Genomic DNA, 24,474 nt, shown 5'->3' with positions numbered 1-24,474 from the left:
GACAGCAAGAGAATACTACACAATTGTTAGCACTTTCAACATACTAAGTACTTTCATATAACAGATGTCCTTACAGTCTTTAAAATCACCTGCCTTACAAATTTTGCTACTCTCATTACACTTTAAATTCTTTTTTTAAAAAATATGAAGTTATATATGTTAAGATAGTATGTAGATTCAATAGTGCCAGAAAAGATGTGATTTTTTTTTTTTCAGATTGCTGAGAAGCTTATCCATTTTATATTTCAAGAGAAAAAAAAAAAAAAAAAAGCCAGTACATAAACGAGAAGATACACAATATATTGGCTTTACAGGGGAGATTAATTTTAGCACCAAAGTGTATATATGTTGTCAATGATCCATCACTACTTAATTGTTACTTAATTAATTCCTTCTTCTACATGATGTGATTTCAATGCATGGAGCTTAACAGAACACTCATGTGCCAGTTCCTCAGTGGCTAACCTTTTAAAACCTTTGTGATTTTACTGCTAAATTAGCTGAAGTGGGAAATTAAAGAGTGAAGAAGCTAAGAGAGAGCTCACAGTGGATAAAAGGTGTAATTACTCTGACATGGAGCTCAGTGCTTAGCTAGTAAAATTTACTAAGGATCTAGCTTCACCAAGGGACGTGACTTTCTTAATAGAGTTTACTTGCACACAGAGCAACTTAGCATTCCTTGCCATTAATATAAATGACATGCTGGCTGGGTTGGAAAGGCAATTTGTTCTTTACCCTGAGAAATACAATAGCTGCTTTTATTGGCTGCAACTTGAATAAAGATTTTTCTGCAGATCTGTATCATACACATAGGTATGATAAAGGTAGATTGGTTAAAATGTACTGGTTTGCTTTTCATCATTGATTTACAAGCAATGTGTTCTCATTCATACCATTACATTCAAGTGAAAAAAATATATATAATATGTTACATACTTGTAACATACTTGAGAATTTACTTTTTTTTAGACTGAAGACCAGATGGAAATGTCCTGAGGCCATGGTCTAGTGGTCTGAGCTTGGGACTGGGAGTCAGAAACTCCTGAGCTCTAATCCCGGCTCTGACAGTGACTCCCTCTGTGGCCTTGGGTAAGTCACTGAACCTCTCTGCCTCAGTTTCCCCAGCAGTAACAATAAGATTAAAGATCCCTAGCATCTTACCTTAGTGAATCTGGGAGACCTGAGTTAACATTTTAAGAGGTTTAGAAATTCAGAGTAACTGAAAAATACAAATACTGTCATTTATAAATGTCCTTATTGGTGATACTCATGTTGTTGTTCGATATTCACATAACCCCACATAATTCCTGTACTTAGTTTCACCTACATTTCAGCTCTGAGTGTGTATAAATGTGCATTTCATAGTTCTGCAGGTTAGCTGATTGTATTTGGTTAAGCTGTTTTGGGAAGTTTTTTGACATCTCACCAGTTCTAGTTGTGTGTCATTCCAGCACACAATACCCACCAAAATAAGCTTTCAGACAGCACAAGATTAGAGCAGTGGAATGATTCAAGCCTGCATGCCATACCAAATTAAGTTTCCTTCTTCCCCTTCATCAGAAGTGATCGGCTTACAAAACAGATGCATTAGACCTACTTGTCAGCAGGTCATCTACCAAGTTCCCTCTCTCCTAACTGTAAAAGGAACACTACACAGAGGCCAAAATTACAGAGGACATTTTTCAGGAGGCAGTTGTATCCCTTCATCTCAGTCCAAAGAATAGTATTCAGAAACAAGTAGGAGGAAGCGATGATCCTGAATTTTCTATTATTCATGGCCAAGACTGCTGGGGATCTTGGACTATATTTAAGCTACGAGACCAGGAGTGCATACATCCTAGTTTTGAAGCCCATATACATACACCATAGTGAGTCGCAATGTCTTTGTCTTCTCTTTTTCTGTGTGGCCCTCTTTGTGATTGCATGCCTACCCGGCCTTGTGAGAGATCTTAAGAGCAGCAGAAAGAGCCCTGTGTGGTGAAATATACGTATGTGGTGAAATATATTGTTTCTTCAGGCTGATCCTCTTGCAGATCATCCTCAGTCATTTTCACTATAAATTTCTTTCTGGATTTCTAGAATTGTGGATTAAGAAAAGTCACTATCCTTAATGTCACTAAGAACTCTCTCTATTTGTAGCACCTGCTGTCAGCCATTCAGAGTTTCATGAGCTCTGAGACCATTTCTTCATCATGCATTATGCATCACAAAGGCCTCTAGAACTAATTCATGTCTTGGCAAGGTGTTTCTGAAATTGCTATTTGAATAAAGCCGTGGTGGTTTTACTGTGCTAGGCAGCTAAACCCCACAACTGCTCTCTCACTCCCCCTCTTTTTAGATGAGGAGGAGGAGAAGTAAAGCAAAGAACAACTCACGGGTTGAGATAAGGATAATTTAATTAAAGGGAAATAATAATAATAATTAAATAAATATTATTATTAACTAAACAATTTAACTAAAGGGAAATAAAAAGGGAAAGGGGAAAAGGGAGGGGGAAAGGGAAAATAAAAAGAAGGGAGGAAAACAAACAAATAAAATAAATGAAGGCTATGTGGAAGTGCAGAGGAAAGAAATTACTCTCTACTTCCCACAAACGATCAATGATTGACCACGTCCTTGAAGCAGGGCGTCAACACACGTAGCCGGTGTTTGGGAGGAGGATTGACGTTTTCACAACGAGAGCCCAACCCTCCCCTCTTCTTCCTGTTTCCACCTTTTATTGCTGAGTGTGACATCATATGGTATGGAATATCCCTTTGGTTGGTTTAGGTCAGCTGCCCTAGGAGGGTTAGAGAGAGGCCCGATGCTGTGCCAGTGCTGCTCAGCAGTAGACACAACACTGGTGTGATAACACTGCTGTTACAGCTACAAGTGCAGAGTACAGCACTGTATGGGCTGCTGCAGGGAAAGTTAACATCCCAGCCAGACCCAGTACAGAGACCACTACCACATAATTAGCAGCTAGACTGAGCTACCTTTTATATGTTTTACCTTGTAAAACCACATACCATGTTGAGAAAGTTTAGAATATGAACACCTTCTCTGCAGATATTGTTAAGATTTAAAAAAAAATGTGATATTTAGATGTGTAACTGTAAATATGAACTACCAGAATTAAGTAACTCATAATTTACTTCTCATTCTGATGTAACTACATATCTACAAGATCAGCCCTAATCACAGTCCAGTGCTTTCACTGAGCCTTTTAATATTTTTTGATTGATTTAGTATTTTTCCTGGTTGTACTAACATTCACACAAAAGATATCATTGTTTATAAATAGGTCATAATTTCACTGCTGGAACTAGATTCCTTTCTGTTAAATTTTAAGCAAGTTAGCATGTGAGTTGTCTGAATTAAATCTCAGAGAGTTTAAGTCATGTTTATAGATCTTATATTAGACAAGAGTAAACAGCTAAGGGCAAACTTACAAATAAAGTGGAAGGAAGATCTTCATGAGTGCATGTCTTAAGTCCATTGTGCATTGATGAATCTAAATAAAAATAATGTTCTCATGAAGCTAAGAAACCTAATTACAGTTAGATCATGCTATTGCTTCCCAATACACAAGTTCTCTTGCATATTAGTATGGCTTCAATTATTAGTCTGTTCAAAAACATGCAGTCCTATTCTGGTATCAGTACAGTGACACACACACACCATTCCATCCCCATCACCCTTGTCAAAATACACTTCTCTATGCGCTGGGTGGATGAGGGAAAGGCTGTGGATGTGGTCTACCTTGACTTCAGCAAGGCTTTTGACACCGTCTCCCACAGCATTCTCCTCAAGAAACTGGCTGCCCTAGGCTTGGACTGGCACACACTTCGTTGGGTTAGAAACTGGCTGGATAGCCGGGCCCAAAGAGTCGTGGTGAATGGAGCCAAGTCCAGTTGGAGGCCAGTCACTAGTGGCGTCCCCCAGGGCTCGGTGCTGGGGCCAGTCCTCTTTAATATCTTCATCGATGATCTGGACGAGGGCATTGAGTGCACCCTCAGTAAGTTTGCAGATGACACCAAGCTATGCGCATGTGTAAATCTGCTTGAGGGTAGGAAAGCTCTGCAGAAGGATCTGGATAGGCTGCACCGATGGGCTGAGGTCAACTGCATGAAGTTTAACAAGGCCAAGTGCCGGGTCCTGCACCTGGGGCGCAATAACCCCAAGCAGAGCTATAGGCTGGGAGAGGAATGGTTGGAGAGCTGCCAGGCAGAGAAGGACCTGGGAGTGATGGTGGATAGTCAGCTGAATATGAGCCAGCAGTGTGCTCAGGTGGCCAAGAAGGCCAACGGCATCCTGGCTTGTATCAGGAACAGTGTGACCAGCAGGGCTAGGGAGGTGATCGTCCCCCTGTACTCAGCTCTGGTGAGGCCGCACCTCGAGTACTGTGTTCAGTTTTGGGCCCCTCGCTACAAGAAGGACATCGAGGTGCTTGAGCGGGTCCAGAGAAGGGCGACGAAGCTGGTGAGGGGCCTGGAGAACAAGTCCTACGAGGAGCGGCTGAGGGAGCTGGGCTTGTTCAGCCTGGAGAAGAGGAGGCTCAGGGGCGACCTTATCGCTCTCTATAGGTACCTCAAGGGATGCTGTAGCGAGGTGGGGGTTGGTTTGTTCTCCCACGTGCCTGGTGACAGGACGAGGGGGAATGGGCTTAAGTTGAGCCAGGGGAGTTTTAGGTTAGATGTTAGGAAGAACTTCTTTACCGAAAGGGTTGTGAGGCATTGGAACAGGCTGCCCAGGGAAGTGGTGGAGTCACCATCCCTGGAGGTCTTTAAAAAACGTTTAGATGTAGAGCTTAGGGATATGGTTTAGTGGGGACTGCTAGCGTTAGGTCAGAGGTTGGACTCGATGATCTTGAGGTCTCTTCCAACCTAGAAATTCTGTGATTCTGTGATTCTGTGAAACTGCAGATCTTCAAGTCGTAAAACCAAAATGCTAGCAAAGGTTTGACAATTTTTGTAGACTTCCTGATGAAAAGAGCTGACAGAAACTTGAAGAACTACCTCCTTGGAGAGATTAGGTTCCTTCCTCTGTCCTGAAGTCTGAATCCTGGCTATACAAATGTTCGACGATTCACACTTGCCTGAAGAGAGACCACAATTTACTCTAGGAATAACTTGGAGTGAAATGTCTGAGTTGAAATTGTAATTTCTCAATATCTTAAATAATTCCATACAAGGAGATAAGGAAACGCAGGTTTAGTTATTTTTTTCAGAACACATATTTTCATGTTTTAATAGGGAATTATAATAGTCCCACATATATACAGAGTTACAGAAATTTTGAATACCTATTTCTACTTGGGCTACTTTAAAAATATTGCAATTACTTTGCAAATAAGTAAAGTCAATTTTCAGATAAACAAGATTTGTAGAGATATCTTTTCTCCTAGAATTTTTAACACATATTCATACTGGGAGGTAGCTTCTTGTATATTGTAGCCCTCAGTCCTGTCCTTCTATGCTCCTGTAGGGACAGATTTAAAGCTAAAGCTACTTACTGATTAATGCTGATGAATTATATTTTTTATATGTGTGATATGGGTTATTCGATATTTAAAACTAGTTATTTCTCTTTAAAATGGGCTACACTGGTCCTTTTGAGGTCTGAACCACAAAGGTTTGAGTAAGTAAAAACCAAACAAACAAGTCCTACACTGTGACCACTGTGTCATAGGCTAAACTCATCCACTCATCCACTACATCATGGACATCTAAAGTGTTAAAGTATATGCAAAGCTTTAAAAGCTGCGTTTCAAAGAATGCCTGAATTGCTACTTGGGTCCTGATTAAACAAAAACAACAACAAAACAAACAAACAAAAACTTTAATTTGAAATTATTTTCAAATCCCTTAATTTTGTAATGCATCAGTAAAAATATGTGGGGATATATAAATATATATATATATAAATAAAATTATATGGGGATAAGATTCTCAGTGACCTCAAAACCAAAGACAGAACCTGAGTTTTTAAAATGGAAGGCCCAGGGCATAGAAAATTGAGAACTATAATGGATGATTCAAGTCTGCATGGGAGAATATAGGCTCATCAATGGATGTGAAGATGCTGATACTAGATTTTATTAGAATAGAATGGAATAGTTCAGTTGGAAGAATCCTTTAAAGATCATCTAGTCCAACTACCTGACCACTTCAAGGCTAACCAAAAGTTAAAGCATATTAATGAGGGCATTAGCCTCTTGAACACTGACAGGCATGGGGTATCAACCACCTCACTTAGAAGCTTGTTCCAGTGTTTGACCATAGTTACAGTAAATAAATTTTCCTTAATGTCCAGTCTGAATGTTCCCTGGTGCAGCTTTGTGCCCGTCACTCATATTCTATCTATTCTTGCACCTAAGGATATTAAAGGCATCTTGCTTGGGGTGGGCATAAATGACATCATAGAAGACCATTGCCATTTTGGGGTGGCAACTGTAGGCCATTCAGGACAAGCTAGGTTACTACCTTTCTGCATCAAGCAGCTACATCTCATTCCTCATCTGCTAAACAAGACAATTTCACACAGTGTTGTGCAGTCCTACAATGTTTTAGTCTTCATGATAGACTGACATTTGTCTGAAAATTCTGATTTCTTGTATGAATATAATAAAAACAATTTTCATTTAATAAGTGATTGCAAAGAGAGACTATCTGAGGAAATGATCCTGAATGTTACAATTTCTTGATTCACTTTAAGTAGCACAATACACTAAGATGTGATTCAATAGATGTTATATGCCATGTAGCTGGAGTGAAAGGGTCTACATGGTACATTGTACATGTGGAAGAAATGGAGGAAGGTGGAAGGACCCATTATGGTGGAAGACAGAGGACCTGTGAACAGCACATAATAACAGTTAACAGGAGTGTATTGATCTAGGTCGAGGTGGCCCAGGAGGTGAGAGATTTTTGACAGGTCTAATTATATTTTATTAAGAATAGTTTCAAAAGCATAAAAGATGCAAATTGAGAAGAAAGCTGAAAAACACTCAACACAGAACTTGAGTGTACAGTTTTAAGTCATTTTTTTTTTTTTTTTAATGGGAATGTAATGTAATACTATGAAGCTTGGAAACTGGTATGTCACATCAACATGAAGAATTTAAAATGATACTAAAAATATTACACACCCATTTTGCATAGTGAGAATGTTCATAGTGCAAGTGTTAGAAGATGAAGCTGTTGAAAATGCATATCCATTTTGGAACATTTCTTTTTTAAGAATACCCCCCAAAAAATTATGTTAAATCACACCAAACAAGCTAGAATTTTTGGACTTAACAAAATAAGCAGTCAATAAAGAAAATTAAATATATGTGATAGCACAGGATTTTCAATAATTTGACACATTATTTCCTAAAATCATACTTGAAAATTAATTCAGAAAGTCCTGTCACATTGAAAACTGCCATTTCAACAAGAAACTGATGGAGGACCTGTGAACAGCACATAATAACAGTTAACAGGAGTGTATTGATCTAGGTTGAGGTGGCCCAGGAGGTGAGAGATTTGTGAAAGGTCTAATTTTATTTTATTAAGAATGGTTTGAAAAGCATAAAAGATGTTAAGCCCTTAAGTGTTATTGAAAATCTGTGGAAGGCAGGCACATAACAGACATTTCTGTTTTTCTGTATTCCCCTGCTCTATTTTCATTAAGCATCTCAAATAGAGCTCCAGTACTTAGTAGCATTACGTATACACACAAGTTTCTTTTCCTTGGGGGCAGACCTAAAGGATAGCCTTGTCTGTTTTTCAATCTAGTTAACTCATGCCTGTAAGACTTTGTTCTCATCTATTCCTTCTGTTCTCATGCATATGAGCAGGCTAGGGTATACAGGAAGACAGTTCAGCTAGCAATAGCCCAAGGTTTAGGTTATTCATGCTTTCATTAGATTCTCATTACATGGCTGAGACCAGAGGTTGGAAGTGAGCAAGACTGGCTGTTGCTTGATCCAAATCAAGCCAGGCAGTGAGGGTGTGTCAGTAAAATCAAACAGCAATATATAGGGTAATAGGACCTTTGTCTTTCAACTGACAATGCTGCTTCATGATAGCCTAAATCAATCTAAATCCAGTCTGCCCCAGTAATATCCTCCCAACCCACTTTGGCTGAGTATGCCTGACCTTTCTTTAGGGCAAGCAGTAAGTGCTTGTGGAAATGTCTGGTATGCCCAAAAAGGAATTAGTTTTTGCTAGGTTAGTTTTCAGCCGTATCAGCTCTGGAATAATCTTTAATAACACCAGCAACTGCAGGATATCCAGATAGTTTCTTCAGCTAATGTTGTTATTCTTCTCCATTTGCACTTAACAAAGAATTCTGCAGTTGCCTTTGAGGTGCAAACAAAGCACTTGAAATACATCCCTCATATGAAATACACTGGCATACCTTGTTTGATGGAAAAAAATACTTGAAAAGCTGTGTCCTGTACTGTAGAGAATGCTGTACTGTTCTACAGTAAAGATTTTAGCATTAGCCTGTCTACTCTCTAATAATGGTCCCCTTTTTTATCAAAGTATATAGAAGTGTACATATCACAATACAAAATTGGAATGCTGTCCAGCTGTGTATAATGTAATGACAGGGTGATTTCTGAAGAAATATTTATTTCTACTGATAGACATCGGACATCTTCAGGTACAGCAAATAAATACAGATTTCACATAAGACTAAGAGATATTCCCTTAAAGAAATAATTTTGGTAGCTGGAAAGGGAGCAACATGTTACTCTAGGGACATTCTTCTAGGAACATTCCTGAGACCTAGCTGGACATGTGATAATATAGCATCAAACAGCTTGCAAAGGAACAGTGAGACATAAAAATAGAGGAAAGGGTTGAGGGGGAGAAACACTGTTGTCTGTGAAAATTATTTAGTCTCTGTGACTAGCTAAAAAGAAATTGGCTGAGATCCACAGGGCTGAAGTGAATTGTAACTTTTGGAGGTAAAATTCAAATAATAATTAAAACCCCAATTCTTGATACGGGGCAAATTTAAAGAGGTAATGCACTTAGGGAGGGAAGCATATGGACCCAGTATGGTATTTCCTTTACTGTTTGAGATCTTTATCTTTTCACCAGAGACCAAAGAAGCATGATAAGGACATTTCAGAGAATATCTCCATGGCGTATCTAGAGGAGATTCACACATTTCTGTAAATCCCCCATACCTGCCAGACAGGAGCATAACTCAGATGAAGCCTGTTTGCAGTCTTTTTTTCGAGACCGATGAGTCCAGACAGAGAAAATAAGTAAAAAGGAACTTTTTGGCCTAGTAAGTAGGGGACTTCTCTGGTGGAGAAAGAAGCATCAAGTACTGATCGTACTGATGCTGTTTCTTATTAGAATATGTGTAAACCCTGAGGGAAGATCTTATCTTCCTTGGTTATGTTTTTCTGCTGAATCCGGAGCTGTCCAGGTGCCTTAGGCATAGTTTGAATGTTGGTAGCAGGTTAGGAGTCCCCTGGGGACTCAGGCATAATTTATATGCTGATACACTGCTCTCAGATACTGCTTGAGCTTAGTGTCTTTGCTTCATAAACAAAGGCACTTCTGAGTATCTCAGGAAGATCTGCTCAGATTGTAGTGCCCTGTTGTGTGTGTGTCCCCTCCTCCAGTGTTGTTGTTGTTTTTAATTTAGATACCTTCAGTGGAAGTTTGGCTACTAGAATCTAAGACTTAAATTGTATTTAAAGAAGAGTAACCGTAAGGATTGAAAGATAGCATTAAAATCCCTGATGAAGCTAAAATGTAACTGTTGATAGCTGCTGTGAATGTGTAGGTGAAATACATCACAGTACACATGGGAAAATCAAACAAGAACAACCAAACACAGGTAGACTTGTCTGTGTAGAATTACATAAAGCATTTCTTCAAATGACCAAAATGGTGGCTATTGGGGCAGCCAGGGATGAAGCCAATAACAATCCATGACTAATTCAGCATAGAAGAAGAAGAAACATAAAATAGCCTGGAGAGACAAAAGTATGGATAGAGAAACATTTAGGAGGGGTAAAAAACAGCAGTTCTGCGTACTAAGCTGTGGAATTGTTTCTCAGAACTGAAAACTCCAGCAGTTGTTCAGTTCAAGGCTAGCTTATACAGAGACCTAGCAAATGTACTGTGGGGATCAGTATTGTATTGGTATTTTATGACATACATTAACTGAATAGTCTTTACCAGCTCAAACATTCTATTTATTTTTTTTTTAGCATCTTTAAAAAAGCCATGGTGGGATAACACATAAACCATATGAGGGGAAAAGTTGTGATTATTCTCAGATGAGTCATCAGAGAGACTTAATTTTTTTCTCATGGAGATTAGTTGTCTGCTCAGCCAGACAGCACAGTGGTTACATAAATTTGTCATTAAATTGTTCTGTGGAGTAATATTTCAGTTTCTTTTCTGGGTCTGAATGCATAGGGATAGGTGACGGGATTTATTTCAGTATTACATTAGTCTCTGCCACCTCGTAGCCAGGTTTAGGCCTTCAGATTGTAGAATAAGTCTACAATCATAGTAAGTTCAGACTTGGAAGAGTAATAAATATGCACAGTGAAATCTTTGAATAGAAAGTTGAGGATGTCTCCAACAAATTACAGGAAACAGAGTACACTGATGTGGGAGATGTTCCCTTAAGGTAGAATGAACTCTTTTCCTATTCCCATGAAATCATTAATAATAATAAAATGAGCAACTGATTATTTGAAATAAAGTGAGAATCAGTAAATCTTCACATGGGCTAGTGTCCCTGACGGCTTTTTTTGTTATTGTTTTTCCTTTCCTTTTTTTTTTTTTTTTTTCTACTTTTTTAAAATTATTTCTTCATGAAGTCCTGAGAACTTCTTAGTGTGTGTTTTTTTCTCTTACAGAACATTGTTTATAATTGTTCAAACCACAGAAGATTTATACACTTTGTGGCATGGAAATATAACAATTTAAAAAAATAAAAATAAATAAATAAACTAGTTTTCATGGTTATGGAAAGACTGATACTTAGTTCTTATAACAGCAAAGGAAGCATACTGAATCCTTTTCCTTCTAGATAGCCTTTAAAGGAGTTCTATCACCAATTTGAATGACACTTAGGCAAGATAGGGTGAGGCTGAGCAGTGGTGTTTATTATGTCTGGTATATTTTAATGAAGGATGGCATGTACTCATGAGTTAATTTTTTTGTCTTCCATGTGAAGTGAGTACTACTACTGAAGGTGCATTTAGTGGCCTCAGTGATGTCTTAAGGGGTGGTACTACCTCAGATCAACAGAGAAAGCGTTACAATAGATGAGAACTGTTCAGGGCTGCTTTGGGTGAAGGGTCCTTTGTCTTGACCTTTGTCTTTAACATCCTCTAGATGTTAACTCCAGATACAGCTAGTGTGTATCTACAGTCTAGATACAGCTTTAGCATGGGAAAGAAACAGTTACAATGCAATTAGGAGAGTTTCTCACTTTGACCATGAGACTTGACACATCTGGAGCTTGGACCAGGACACAAATTATGTAGTCAGATTTCTTTCTGAGAATTTTGAATTTTGAAATGAATTCATAACCAATGTAAGTATCTGAGCCAAGGACATGAGCGAATATGCCCACCTTAACCATCCAAACAGAGAATTAGGTGCCTATATAGATCTCCACCAGCACATTGAATTTTTTGTCTCCAATGGCTATGTTCAGGCTGTTTTTTTAAAAAATGTAAGTTTTAAAATGCATATATGTTTCAGGGAAATAGTTCTGTATTGCAGTCCTTTCCCTGATTAATGTCAGCTACATGTCACGTGCAGTTTCTATTCTTTCTGTTCTCTATGGGACTTTGTGATTTGCTGCAGAGTGGCTTAGGTTTTGGTAGTGGAGTGACAAATAGTCTCATTCAGAATACGTGATAGGTGATCATGACATTTCCCTGAATTTTCTGGTGATTCAATATCCTTTGTGCTAAATAGGTATAGATGCATCCTACATGCTACATGAAACTAATATGAAGAAGCTGCATGTTTCTCTTTTCATCATTCTCAGCTGAAGTACAGCCATGTCTTTCTTGACTTCTCCTGATGATTTAGACTGGCTTCATACTCTTGTCTGCCTAAATCTACAGGATAGCGTAGGAGCCTTAGTTTTGAAAGACAGGTGTCCATCTCCTCGAAATATATACTTCTAATTCTGTACCACCAATGAAAATTTAAATTTCATTAACATATAAAATTCAGACTAACTTCAGAGATACCTGACAAAAAGAAATCCTAAATGACACACAAATTAAAAGATTGGTTTTGTCAAGTTTAGATACTTATGACCTAACCTATCCTTCTGTGTTGCTTGTCAAGTGTTCTTCGTGGAGTTTTTTACTCAGACTCCTGAAATCTGTCCATAGTAACTTACTGTTTGTGGAAGGCACAGAAACAGGAGTTATCAGTGAATTTGAACCCAGGCTACTGCAGGCAATCAAATTGGGTACTAGGAAAAGGTTCTTCACTGAGAAGGTGGTCAGGCACTGGACCAGGCTTCTGAGGCACCAAGCCTGACAGAAGTAAAGAATCCTTTGGACAATGCTTTGAGACACATGGACTGAATTTTGGGTGGTCCTGCGTTGGACTTGATGATCCTTGTGAGCCCCTTCCAACTAAGGATATTCTGTGATTCTATGACTCAATCCAGAGTATCAGGTTTACCTTTATATAGCACTGTAGTACACATTGTAGATAGAGGTTAGATGCAAAATGCATTTGAGGGAGGCAAATTCCAACCATTTAAGTTTCATTCATAGCTGTATTTTAAAAGTCACATTTTACATTTTTATTTTGAAGTCAAATCATCCCCTGGTGATTCCTCTAATTCCAGGAAAAATATTGACCTGCAGGAGGACAGCCTTTCTTTCATCTCCATTTCATTTGTTGTTTGGGCAGGAAGATTAAGGATGTACTTGCAATTTCAAGTTATGGGAGTCATTCTGTTTTTCAGTAGGCTGTTATATTAAACATACTTCCTCTCATATGTTTTTCCTTTGCAAAGTGCTGTCTTCTCTTTCTTCTCATTCTTCATGTAATTAACTACTGAAACCATTTTAATTACACAATGAATTAATTTGTATATATATATACATAATAATCCTAGTTAATTAAAATGTATATTCTCTATCAAATGGCTGTGTTTCTGTCATCTTCATCAGTTACCTCTTGACCTTTCTTAAAAACTGATAAAAAATATAAGACCATAGTACATTCTTAAAATAATATCAGTAAGTCAAGCCAAGAGTATTTTGGTAGCATACTATGCAGCTGTTCTGCTCCAAGGAGTATGAAAATGTCCCTACCTGCATTACTGAAATAGTCACACAGTTCTGATGGGTTGTCATCTGAGTATTATGAAATCCATATGTATACTTAGGATTGCAAAAAAACACTCCCACTTCATCAGCTAAAAGTAATACCTTATTTTTCATTTAGAAAAATCAAAAGAAACCTGGGTCAGATCTTCCTCTGGCAGTACATTTTAGGCCAAGCATTTATTTGTGTTTGATTCAACAAATAAAATCAAACTCTAACGCTAATAAAAAAGAATGTTATCTTTTTAACGATGAACTTGAAGGGAATACAAGGAACTGACAGAACCCTATTCTCTGCAATATAGTCATTTTAATGAAAGCTAGGAATGCAGAATTTTATAATGTGTGTATATTTTAAATGTGTCAAATTGATGAACTTTAAAATGGAACAAAACATTTTGGAGCATCTCCCAACGTGTTGCGGAATTTGCTGACAAGACAGTTTGTATTTGAGTGTTATTCCTATTGGAAGATACAGCACCGAGCATATTTGTCAGCTCTTAACAAAATTATTGAAGTACTAGGAATTTGCATAGAAATAACACAAGTTTTTAAAAGGAAAACAAAGAAAAAATATAGGCATACACAAAACATCTGTCATATAAATGTTTGTATTCATGCAAAAAATCCTTCCATGAAAACAAACATTGCATAAAAATTTGGCAACATAGCTTATAAGATTATTATAGCTAGGTTGTAAAAAGTGAAATATCTGCACATCAGTGTTTATATGACTTTTCAAGTAAATCTTCATGACAGTGTCATAAAGCTTAACCAAAATCACATTATCTGAAGAAAAAAAAAAAAAAAATCACTTATTTGCAGTTACCAGATGTAAAAAATAATTTGATACACAATATATATTGCATTACAAATTCCAGTGTATGGTGTTGTAGTTGTAAGGTTGTACTGTGAGCAGTGGGACTAATGTAATAACAGTTTATTCCCTGCAAACGTGATTAGTTTTCCTTCATGTCACACCGTAGTTCAAGACCCCCCAGCCCTTCTCAGAGCTGCAAAAGCATATAGTTCCTCGTGTCCCCTGTTTCCCATCACTGCTATATCCTATGTTTCTTTCCACATACAAAATGCCATAGATGCCAGCTAGCCATATGAGCAGGCTGTTTGTGCTGACCGTCAGTCAGTAGGAGCATTAATTAACATTAATTTGTCATTGACATTTTTTTTATTCTGCACTCTACCAAGCTTTCAAACATTCAGGGTCTTACTATTTTTGAGATGTCTATCAAATGTAGTTGAAAGTGGTCTACAGGCTCAAAAATTATTAGTTTGAGAAGGGACTATTAAACGTCACAACCAGAAACTGGGTTAGGAGTGTTAAGTAATAAAGTTAATGTGATTGATTTTACAAGTATCACATCTTTTTAAAGTTCAAAGTTGTCACAACTTTACCAACAAAATGATGCACTGAAAAGGTGTAATGAAGCTCACAAAATTATTATAAAATATTTTTTTTTTTTTAATGACACCTTACTCCAGGCACAGTCTACTCACAAATCATGTATACAGTGTGATTTTTTTGCTAGCATCAAGAAGACTGAATACATGCTGTACTGTTTTGGCTACAATATCAAATGTGAATTCTTGATTCAGGTTCTAAGTTGTCAGCATGCTGCATTAATAAAGTTACAATATATTCTCTGTATATTAGTTCAAGAATAGCCCCATATTCAGAGTGGAGAATATTTGCAAATAAACCTTCTCATAAGATGAGGTTTTCTTTTTAATGATAGTTCAGTGTCTACTTAAAAATGCAGAGGTATACAATTATTATGTCAAGAATATATACTTTGGTGTAACTATGTACCATTAAGCATGAGGGCATTTTCTGTAGACCTGAGAGGCTCAGTTAGTCAGCTCCTCCACAGCTGAGTCTGGCCTATACTGTGGTTCAGCCTCAGAAGACTTGACCCTTATGCACAGTGCCCATCTTATCTAGGGCAGCCAGTGAGTGAAGCAGAAATGAACTAAAATGTAGACTTCAAATGGCTTCTTAGCTGTGTGGAAGCAGTCTCCAAGCACATCATATGGGAATAAGATGGCAGTGTGGCAATTACTGACAAATATTTTCTCTTTGCTTTTGCATTTTTCATGGGAGGAGGTCTGAACAGCCCTTTGTCTTACCTTATTTAATGCTGCTGCTGGTGTTTCTTCTGAGTCTTAATAGATATGAAAAAGCAGAATTTACTGAGCTGGTTCAGTAATACTTTTTTGACCAGCACAGAATATGAATGCTTCATCATGCTGCACAGTTCTATACAAACTGTACTGTATGTAAGAAATATCTAGAGTTTTCACCAAATTGCTGTAAGATTTGGTACTCTTTGGTATTCTTTTCATTCTGTTACTTCTTTATGTTCTGTATATAATTTCTGTCTCTCTCTTTTTTTTTTTTTTTTTCCTTACTATATGTACAAATAAAAGTTGTTGGTGAACAATCAAACACTTTAAAAGAACTTTAGCCTTTTCAGTAAATGAACAACACTGACATAAGCAAGACTGAGTTCTATGAAAACCCATATTTTGAGGTAGAGATTTGCTTACATTTTTTTTTCCAAGTGGGTTATTTTACAGTGGCTTAATATTATTGCTGAAATATGCATATATAATATATATTGCTTAATTCTCTGATACTGCAATAGAGTGATGATTTCTGGAATAATTCCCTTAAAAAATGGTATTCCATTTAATAAAGGCTAATAAAGAGAAAAAGAAGGAAAGAATACAAAGTTGTATTGAAATCTTAGACTACTTTGCTGTTTTCTCACTTGCAGTATCATCTGCCAACTGCAGATTTCGTCTTTCAGACATGTTTCATGTGAGATGGTTATTGGCCTCCAGAAAGGCATCTAGTGTCACTTTCAGTGAAGGACTTGCTGTGAATCTCTCTTGCTGCTTTATCGTAAACAGCATCTTAAACATAAGTAATCTCATTAACACTTGGAGTCCTCTGAAGATAGGACAGCCCTGATAAGGGTTAATCAGAGAGCTTTCATATTCAGTGTGTGGATACTCATTTGGGTCATTTGAGTTAGTAACTCATAAAGAGCAAGGAGTCAGTGGGCTCCCGAGTCTAAAAGAGCTGCTGCTCTCCCAGCACTCTGCCTCCTGTGGAGCCTGTGCAAGCTGACTCAACTTGGTTGCAGGAGCAGCTTAGTCTTGCTAGAGAGAATGATCCGTCTTTTATAATCACATGGAAACAAAATCTCTCAAATTAGGATGAACATGAAGAATGCAGGAAACATAAATACATAACCAATTTGAGAAATCCAGCAGCTATATATAGTTCCTTTCATAGAGAAGGCATGTTTGCTACTTTCTTTACTCTGTGCATTTCCCTTGTGACAAACTGAGGTGAAGCTATCACTCATGCCTAGTGGTGGAGAATAGCCTGCTGTTAGCAGCAGAGATTGCACTGCTGATAGCATTTTTGGTTGTAATAGTTCAAACAGTGCATAACAAAGATAAAGGACCCACCATTACCATCATCTTAGTAAAGGTGTTTGTTAAAATAAGAGGGAAGAATATGTCTTGTATAGTATTGGTAATATCTTATAATAAAGGTAAGAGTTATAAGAGTTTAGGGCTAGGTCTCAGATTAATTTATATGAGGAATGATACATTGTATGATTCACATTAAAATTAGTTTTTGCATGCATTTCATTTTTGTTCTTGGAAAAGCAGGTGATGTGTCTGAAATATGATATTAAAGTGTGTCTTCTAAAGAGAAAGTCCCAAGTTACAAAGGATATATGGTCACAAAACGTATTTTTAGCTTTTTGTCGTTCAGAAGAAACAGGTGCACCATAATGAGCTGAGGATTGATTCAAATTGATCCAAAGATTAGAAAACCATCATACTTTGTAGATAGACATAATTTATTGTAACAATTCTTCACCTTCACCATACTCCCTGTTAGGGTGTGGTATATACACATGGAAAGGGGAAGAAGGTTGCTCCTGAAGGCAGCAGAGAAGATGTAACTGGGACAGACTGGCTGGGACAGATATGATGGCAGGGGAAGAAACATGCTGAGATGGTTTCAGTGGAGTGGAAAAGGAATGGGGGGAGGTGAGATAGAGCAACAGAAAAATCAGTGTCTGCTCAGTCCAGTGGCTGCCACTGCAGTGCTGACATCTCCAGCAGCTCAACTGGACGTGGATTAGGACCAAATGTCTCTGGTTTCATTTTCAGAACTGGTTTGCAAAGGTTAGGAGCTGAAGGTCTTAGCTATTGAGCTGTAGACTCTGTGAACAATCATTTTTGGTACGCTGCCTCTCTTGGTTTTGGAGGCTTGTAAATACATAACATTTGCATTTATTTTTTGAAAGGTTTTCTGAAGTACAAGCAAGAATTTCCCTAGCCCTTTATTTGTGAAGCAGAGGGATGCCTGGGGCAAAGGATGTGGAGAAGGGTAAAAAAAGAATGGCAAAAAAACTTGCAGGTGATAGGCTGCTGCCATAGTAGGTCTATGTAAAGAGCTTAATGCAAATTAAAATGTTTGTCAACAGTTATTTGCCTGTAGGACTTCACAGAGCACGGAGGTTTTTAAAGTCTTAGCATTGTGCTGGATGAACCTCCACAGATCTAAAAAGGATTTGAATTGTCTGTTTTAAAAATCTTAAGATGGGCGTACTTTAATTTAAAACACAAATCTATTACTATTGGCCATGTTTTATACTCCAATCTCATTAACAGAAGACTATAGGTGCTTTTTCAGCCCAGTATGTATCCTTCAGTGTTTGATTTCTTCGTACAAATGCACATTGAGTAAAATGATTCAACTGAAGCAAAAATCTGACAGTTGCATATTAGGCAAGGCTTTCATTTTTCTGAATGAACTAAAATGGAGGATACTTATCGCACCTTTCTGCAAGCACACTTTGAATATATTTGCAGAATAATTGCATTTTATGCTGATAGTTAACAACCTTTGGAATAAATATAAGTTCTTGGCAGATTTTTATTATTTTTATTTTTGTATTCAAAAACCATTTTCTAAGTTAAAAAATAACCAAACAACTAGTGTGCACCTAAATAAACTGGGGTTTAATATGGGACACTGATAATCAACAGTGATGGCTTCAGAACCTTCTGCATGTCATTGCTCATAACTGTATATTTTCCCCCAGCTTTACTACATCATTCCTTGCTTGAATTTCTACTGTGCAGTTTGGATGATGGAAATAAGAAATTTTGAAAAATGTCAAGGAAGGTGATGCTGTAGTCTAAGTTGTTTATCTTAGAGTCTTCCTGAAGACTCCACTGAATTACTGTCTGATGGAGGGAAATTCTTGTTCTAGGTTCTGAGCTAATGGATTACTTGAACTATTCAGCATCATATTTTCAGCTTCTTCCTTTTAATTTTCTGTGCTAACACAGTAATGACACTCATTGGTTTCATGTTAAATGAGAGAACGAAGAAATGTACTGTTTTATTTTTTTATTTACATAAAAAAAAAAGAAGAAGCTGTTTTCATCTTTATAGTGTGAAAGATGTTGGGGGATTTTTTTATCACTGCAGATGTTAACAGATTTATGCCATGTAAATTGGGTATGCTAATGATGTTCCAAAATGTTCTAATCAGTGTTTATTCTGTCATATTTTATTTATATTTGTTTTTCAAAATGTATGTGCATGTGATACAGGAAACTTGAAAATTATAATAAAGAAACCAGATTGAAATATAGGTTTCAAGTTAACTACAGAGATACGTGTTTTAATTAAAATAGTTAGTAAATACGCATTATGAATACTCAGAGGAGTCCTTCTAATTTGTTTAGCAAAGTAATGTTTTAAAATATTTCTTCTATAATTACATCAGAAGTCCTTTTCAGCATAAACTGGACAGTGTGATGATGATCTGGAAAAGAAAGTCTTGATATGCTTTAAAAATATCTAGGAATTAATATTTCTAATTTTATATTTAAGCTTCTAAGCTGAGCTCTTGGAAATTTTTTCCCAATATGTTTCAGGTTGAGAACATAAAGCTGTATAGATGTATTATACAGAATATGGATGATAACCATTAGGTTGCTGTCTAAAAGTTTAACACTGTTTTCCATTACTTTCCAGACCGTGGCTGACCATAAAAAGTTTTCCAGGTTTTCTGGAGAGTTAGCTGGAATTTACGTTAGGCAAAAATAAATCGTAGAGAAGCTTAGGCAGAAAATAGACATGATTTTTCCCTGAATACATACTTCTCCATGTATCATTATCAGTGCACACGCAGTGATATTTAATGTAACAACACAGGGAAATTTGAGATCAAACTGAGAAACGATAGAGAGTATAAGTGGGTGCAGATCTACATAGAGCTGGATATAAGATGATATAAAAATGCTGACTTGATGTAAGGTATCTAGGTATTACATTAGGCATAATTTAATTTAGACTGCTGTTAATGTACTTGTAGTTATTCCTAGAAAGATAAAGAATTCAGTCTATCCTGAGTATTACTGCGCAGCCATACCTTTGAATCTCTTCCATAGCCCTTTTATTGCAGTAAGCCCAAGTGACACAGCTTTCACATAGTGAACTTGCTTGTAAGTCATTTATGTCACCCTGAAAGCAGTTTTTGAAAAAAAAAAAATCACTAAAGACTGCAGATTCGTGTATGTAGCTTTCATAAGGAAGTATAGGGTATATTTTTGGTGACATTTGAAAGCCCAAAAGGCAGAATGTCTTGCTTTTTATTTAATAGGCTACACTTCACAGAATAGCTTGAATTGTATTCTGCTTTGTGTGAAAAAGAAATATTTTTAGTTTGCTTCCTCAGATTTTTTTTTTTTGGTGGTGGTGGTGGTTTTGTTTTTTTGTTTGTTTTTGTTTTGCCTTTTTTTGTGTGATCTGTATCAACTGCTTGTTTTAATTAGTCTATAAAAGATTGTCTTCATAGCTGTCACCAATATAATCTTTTTCATTTAATGTGCAAATTAATTAATTAACTGAATGATAACGTACTGGACTTGTTCAGGTCACTGAGTGATAACAAGATTTATGGTGCAGACCCTAGAGATGTATTTTGTAGAGTCTGCATGTTAAGTTGTGATACCACTGAAAATGATGGAAGACTTTCTGTTCACCTCAATAAATTCAGAATTTCACCTCAGTTTGAGGAACTTTACAATCTAGATGCTGTTGTCTGGCATTTGTATCTGTGATGCAACTGAAGATATGATATTAATATGAAAAGTGATTTTGTACGGCTAATGTCATAATTAGAGACATCTGTGTTAGCTTATGTTTTTGGCTCATTCCATTATCTGTGTGGGATGACTCACGTTAAAGATGTGTATCCTTTGCATACATAGTGTCATAGAATCACAGAATCATGGGCTGGTTTGGGTTGTAAGGGGCCTTAGAGATCACTTAGTTCTAATCCCCCTGCCATGAGCCGGGACACCTTCCACCACACCAGGTTGCCCAAAGCCCCATCCAGCCTAGCCTTGAACACTACCAGGGATGGAACATCCACAGCTTCTCTGGGTGACTTGTTTCCATGCCTCACCACCCGTCACCACCCACATCTCTCAGAAAAAAAAAAAAGAAAAAACAACTTCTGACTTTTAGTCAAATGAGGCACTATTGCAGCTGAACACAGGGGATATATATATATATCAACAGTTATTTTAGAAGCACAACTAATCAGGAGATGGAATTGCTGAAACCTGAAGGTGCTTCCAGAGAACTGAGTAAAGCAGGAACTGACACAACTGAACAAGCTATAGGCTGTCCAGGGAAGTGGTTGTGTCACCATCCCTGGAGGTAAAAGACGTTTAGATTTAGAGTTCAGTGATATGGTTCAGTGGAGGACTTGTTAGTGTTAGGTCAGAGGTTGGACTCAGTGATCTTGGAGGTCTCTTCCAACCTAGATGATTCTGTGGTTCTGTGAAAAGTCCAAATATATGCTAAAAAAAAAAAAATCTTTTTTTTTTTCTTCTGTAAGTTTGATGGAAAAGTTTTAGCCATGTTTGGATTTCTCAGGCTAGCACTGCAGGCACTTGATCAGCAGATAACCTGTACAGATGGTGACTTTGATGACATTTCAACAGTAATATTTGTGCAAGGATGTACTGTTCTGGAACAATTTCTCAAGTGAATGAGAAACAAACAATTTTCTCTGAAGATCAGGCCATTTGTTTCTACAGTTTTGTTTCAAGCAAAAATATTTTTGCAATCAACTAATAAAGAATACCATATTATTTTGAATTTTGTCTATTCTCATTTTTCATTTTTTTGCCAGTCTGGACTTCTTTATTTTCATCAGAAGACAGTATTGGACTTTTTAAATTGATGATTTCCATTATAATCACACACATACACACAGATTTTCGTAACACTAGTGCAGGGTAAATGCAAATATATACCTCTAATAAGGCTCTTCAGTTATGTTTGTTTATTTGTTTTCTACTAATTTTTTTCTACTAAACAGATTCCCATCCTGTATTATTTACTATTACTTACTATATTTACTATTGTTATTTATTATATTATTTGCTATTATTTACTTGAGTATTATTTACTATACCACTACTCCATCATTGTCTATACATTGTCATTGTATAACGGGAAATGGAAAGACACACTCCATATTGTGGGGAAGTGGTTTAAAGAACATTTGACAGAGAACATGAAAATCTTAGAAGGTTCCTGTTATAAGACGTATATAATCTCAGTGTTTTCCCTAGTATTCAAGACAATTTGCATTATCTCATCACCTTCTAAGGTGTATTTGAGAACTTGATTCCCCAAGAAGGAATAACAATGTCTAGAGATTTAACTCAGGTTTCTAGGCTTTGTAAATACAGCTCAATTTTACTCACCTTGACATTTAACTGTATGAACAAACCCAAGTCAGTAAAAGCCTTGAGTTTTGGTAGGACCTAGATTTATGTGCAATTCTTTGATTAGTCTTCTGCTTGGTAATAAAAGTGTACCAACATCAGGACCTCATTAGGAGTGTTGTTGTATAACTAACTAACAAAAATACCTCTGTCCAACTGAGTTAAAAGTTAGAAAATATGAGTACATAGAGTGAACATAATGCTTTGTTAGACAATAAAATTAAGGCTATACTTAAGTCATATAGGAAGAGGACTCTAAGAAAAAAGCCGTTTTGTTTTTCTGCAATCATTGATAACTATACTTCCTAGCAAATTGACAAATTATTTAATCATGGTTTACCAAGTTCCAATTCACTTGCTTTCATTTCCAATTGCCAGTAGTCTTTTGTACATACATAGAATGTTTTACTCTTGGTCAGCTCACTCCTCCACTGCAAACAGAAATCAAATAAGCAGCTGAAGTCTTCAAAGTGTAAATTACAGTCTTGTACCTGACAGCAAAAACTTGAGTGTTTGAACTTGGCAAGTCTAAATTTGAACACCTGAAAACTTATTTTCCTTGTAATGTGATTGAATTTCTACAGCAATGATGAACAGAATTCATTTTCTAATGAACTTTGGATACTACTTTACCTTTCTTTCCATATATCTGACTGGATTTTCACGATCATTTCACTTTTTTGAACTTGACTAAAGTATCACAATTGCAGAGATGTTGTAAGTGTTTAGAGCATAGTGTTTTTTTACTGAAGGACACAGTTTGGGGAATTGATCATTTTTCTTCTCTCCCCCTTGTGGTTCAGCTTTTGGCAGGTCAGCTTGCTGCATACAGAGACTGATTGATCTCTCACCGTGTGGAAGTGGCAGGTGCTTGTTAGGCCCCCAGTGGGACTTGCTTCAGTTTGCAGTGATTTCTCGTTCTTCTCACAGTATTGTTAATAGGCTCTATCTTTGGTCCCTCAATCTTTAACCTGCAAACAAAATTGAATCTCTTTAATACAGCCAGCATTCCATGCTTTAATTAGGGTGTTTTAGTGCACAATCACAGACACACAGAGTTTAAAAGTAACTGAGTGCTAGCCAAAGGATTTTGTTCAGGTTATCTGTGGTCCAAATCCTAATATATTTAAGCAAAAATAAAGCCTGAATAGACTTTATTCAACTAAATACATATATATATATATGTATATATATATTTCAACTAAATATATATATGCTTCTGGATGACAACTCAAAATATTGCTTTCTCAAAGGATGACATTAAAATGGGTGCTGATTTTTAGAGCTGCGAACTCATGAAAAAGATTTCTTGACAAAAAGGAATGACTTCATTTAAGAGGTTTTGTAAAAAACGCTTAAATCACAGATCCATTCACAAAATAGCGCTTTATAAGGCTTATCTTTATTTGTATCAGAAGCACTAGTTATCATGTGTCTGTAGGTTACTAGTTTGGAAAACACCGTGTTATTAAAATATGTACTGAATAGTAGATTTTAGGAAAACCTACAATGTTTATTTTAAGCCATCAAAGGGTAAGAGTCCAAAATAACACTATATATTTTTTCCTATTTTTTTCCATTTTTTTATTTTTTAATATTACGTCTCTTTAGAATCCAGATGTCTTTCAAATATACACAACTTACAAACTATGTTTAAATATGTATGCATGTTTATCAGCATTTTGATTGAATCAGGAATTGCTTTGCATTCACAGAGAAAATGTAAGTACTATGAAATAAAAGTTAGTGTATAATGTATCATTCTTTGTTGTCTTCTGGTTTAACAGTAGGCCATGTAGAAATAAAGTTGAGGCTTTCTATTTAAACTATATTAAAAATCTTATGTCTTTTACATATTAGAAATTGCTGTGAGAAAATTCTTCCTTTGTTAAATTACAAATTATGAGGGGTTTTTTGGTAACTAGGAATGTGAGAGAATAATTATGAATTGAATGATGGCTTCTAGTAATTTCTCCTTTTTTTTTTTTTTTTTTTTTTTTTTAAGCTATTGATTTATATTAAAGGTTAATGAGGTTTATTTATAATGAGCAACGAGAATGACTTTCTACTCAGGCGGATAAAGATAGAACAATAGAGAACAGTTTTAAACTAAGGGAAGATGTAGATTAGATGTTAGGAGAAAATTCTTCACTCAGACGGTAGTGAGTCACTGAACATGTTGCTCAGAGACACTGTGTCTGCCCCACCCCTGGAGGTGTTCAAGACCATGGATGGGGCCCTCAGCAACCTGAGATAAGGATGGCATCCCTGCCCATAGCAACCCCCCA

At 36.6% G+C, this 24,474-nt stretch overlaps 1 protein-coding gene across 7 annotated transcripts in view; it reads left to right on the top strand.

The window, feature by feature from the left end:
- The window catches only part of TAFA5 (TAFA chemokine like family member 5), a 465,759-nt gene that overhangs the window by 384,787 nt on the left and 56,498 nt on the right, over window positions 1–24,474 (top strand). For 4 of the 7 annotated variants that reach the window (XR_014698557.1, XR_014698559.1, XR_014698560.1 and 1 more), the window contains one exon: window positions 970–1,089. The exons of the other annotated variants lie outside the window; for them this stretch is intronic. The gene's annotated coding sequence lies outside the window, so the exon portion shown is untranslated. The remainder of the gene's footprint in view (window positions 1–969; window positions 1,090–24,474) is intronic. 7 annotated transcript variants of the gene reach the window in all.

Source organism: Aythya ferina (genome assembly GCF_964211825.1).
Source record: "Aythya ferina genome assembly, chromosome: 1".
NCBI classification, from domain to species: Eukaryota; Metazoa; Chordata; class Aves; order Anseriformes; family Anatidae; genus Aythya; species Aythya ferina.
This window is presented reverse-complemented; position numbering and strand designations above follow the sequence as displayed.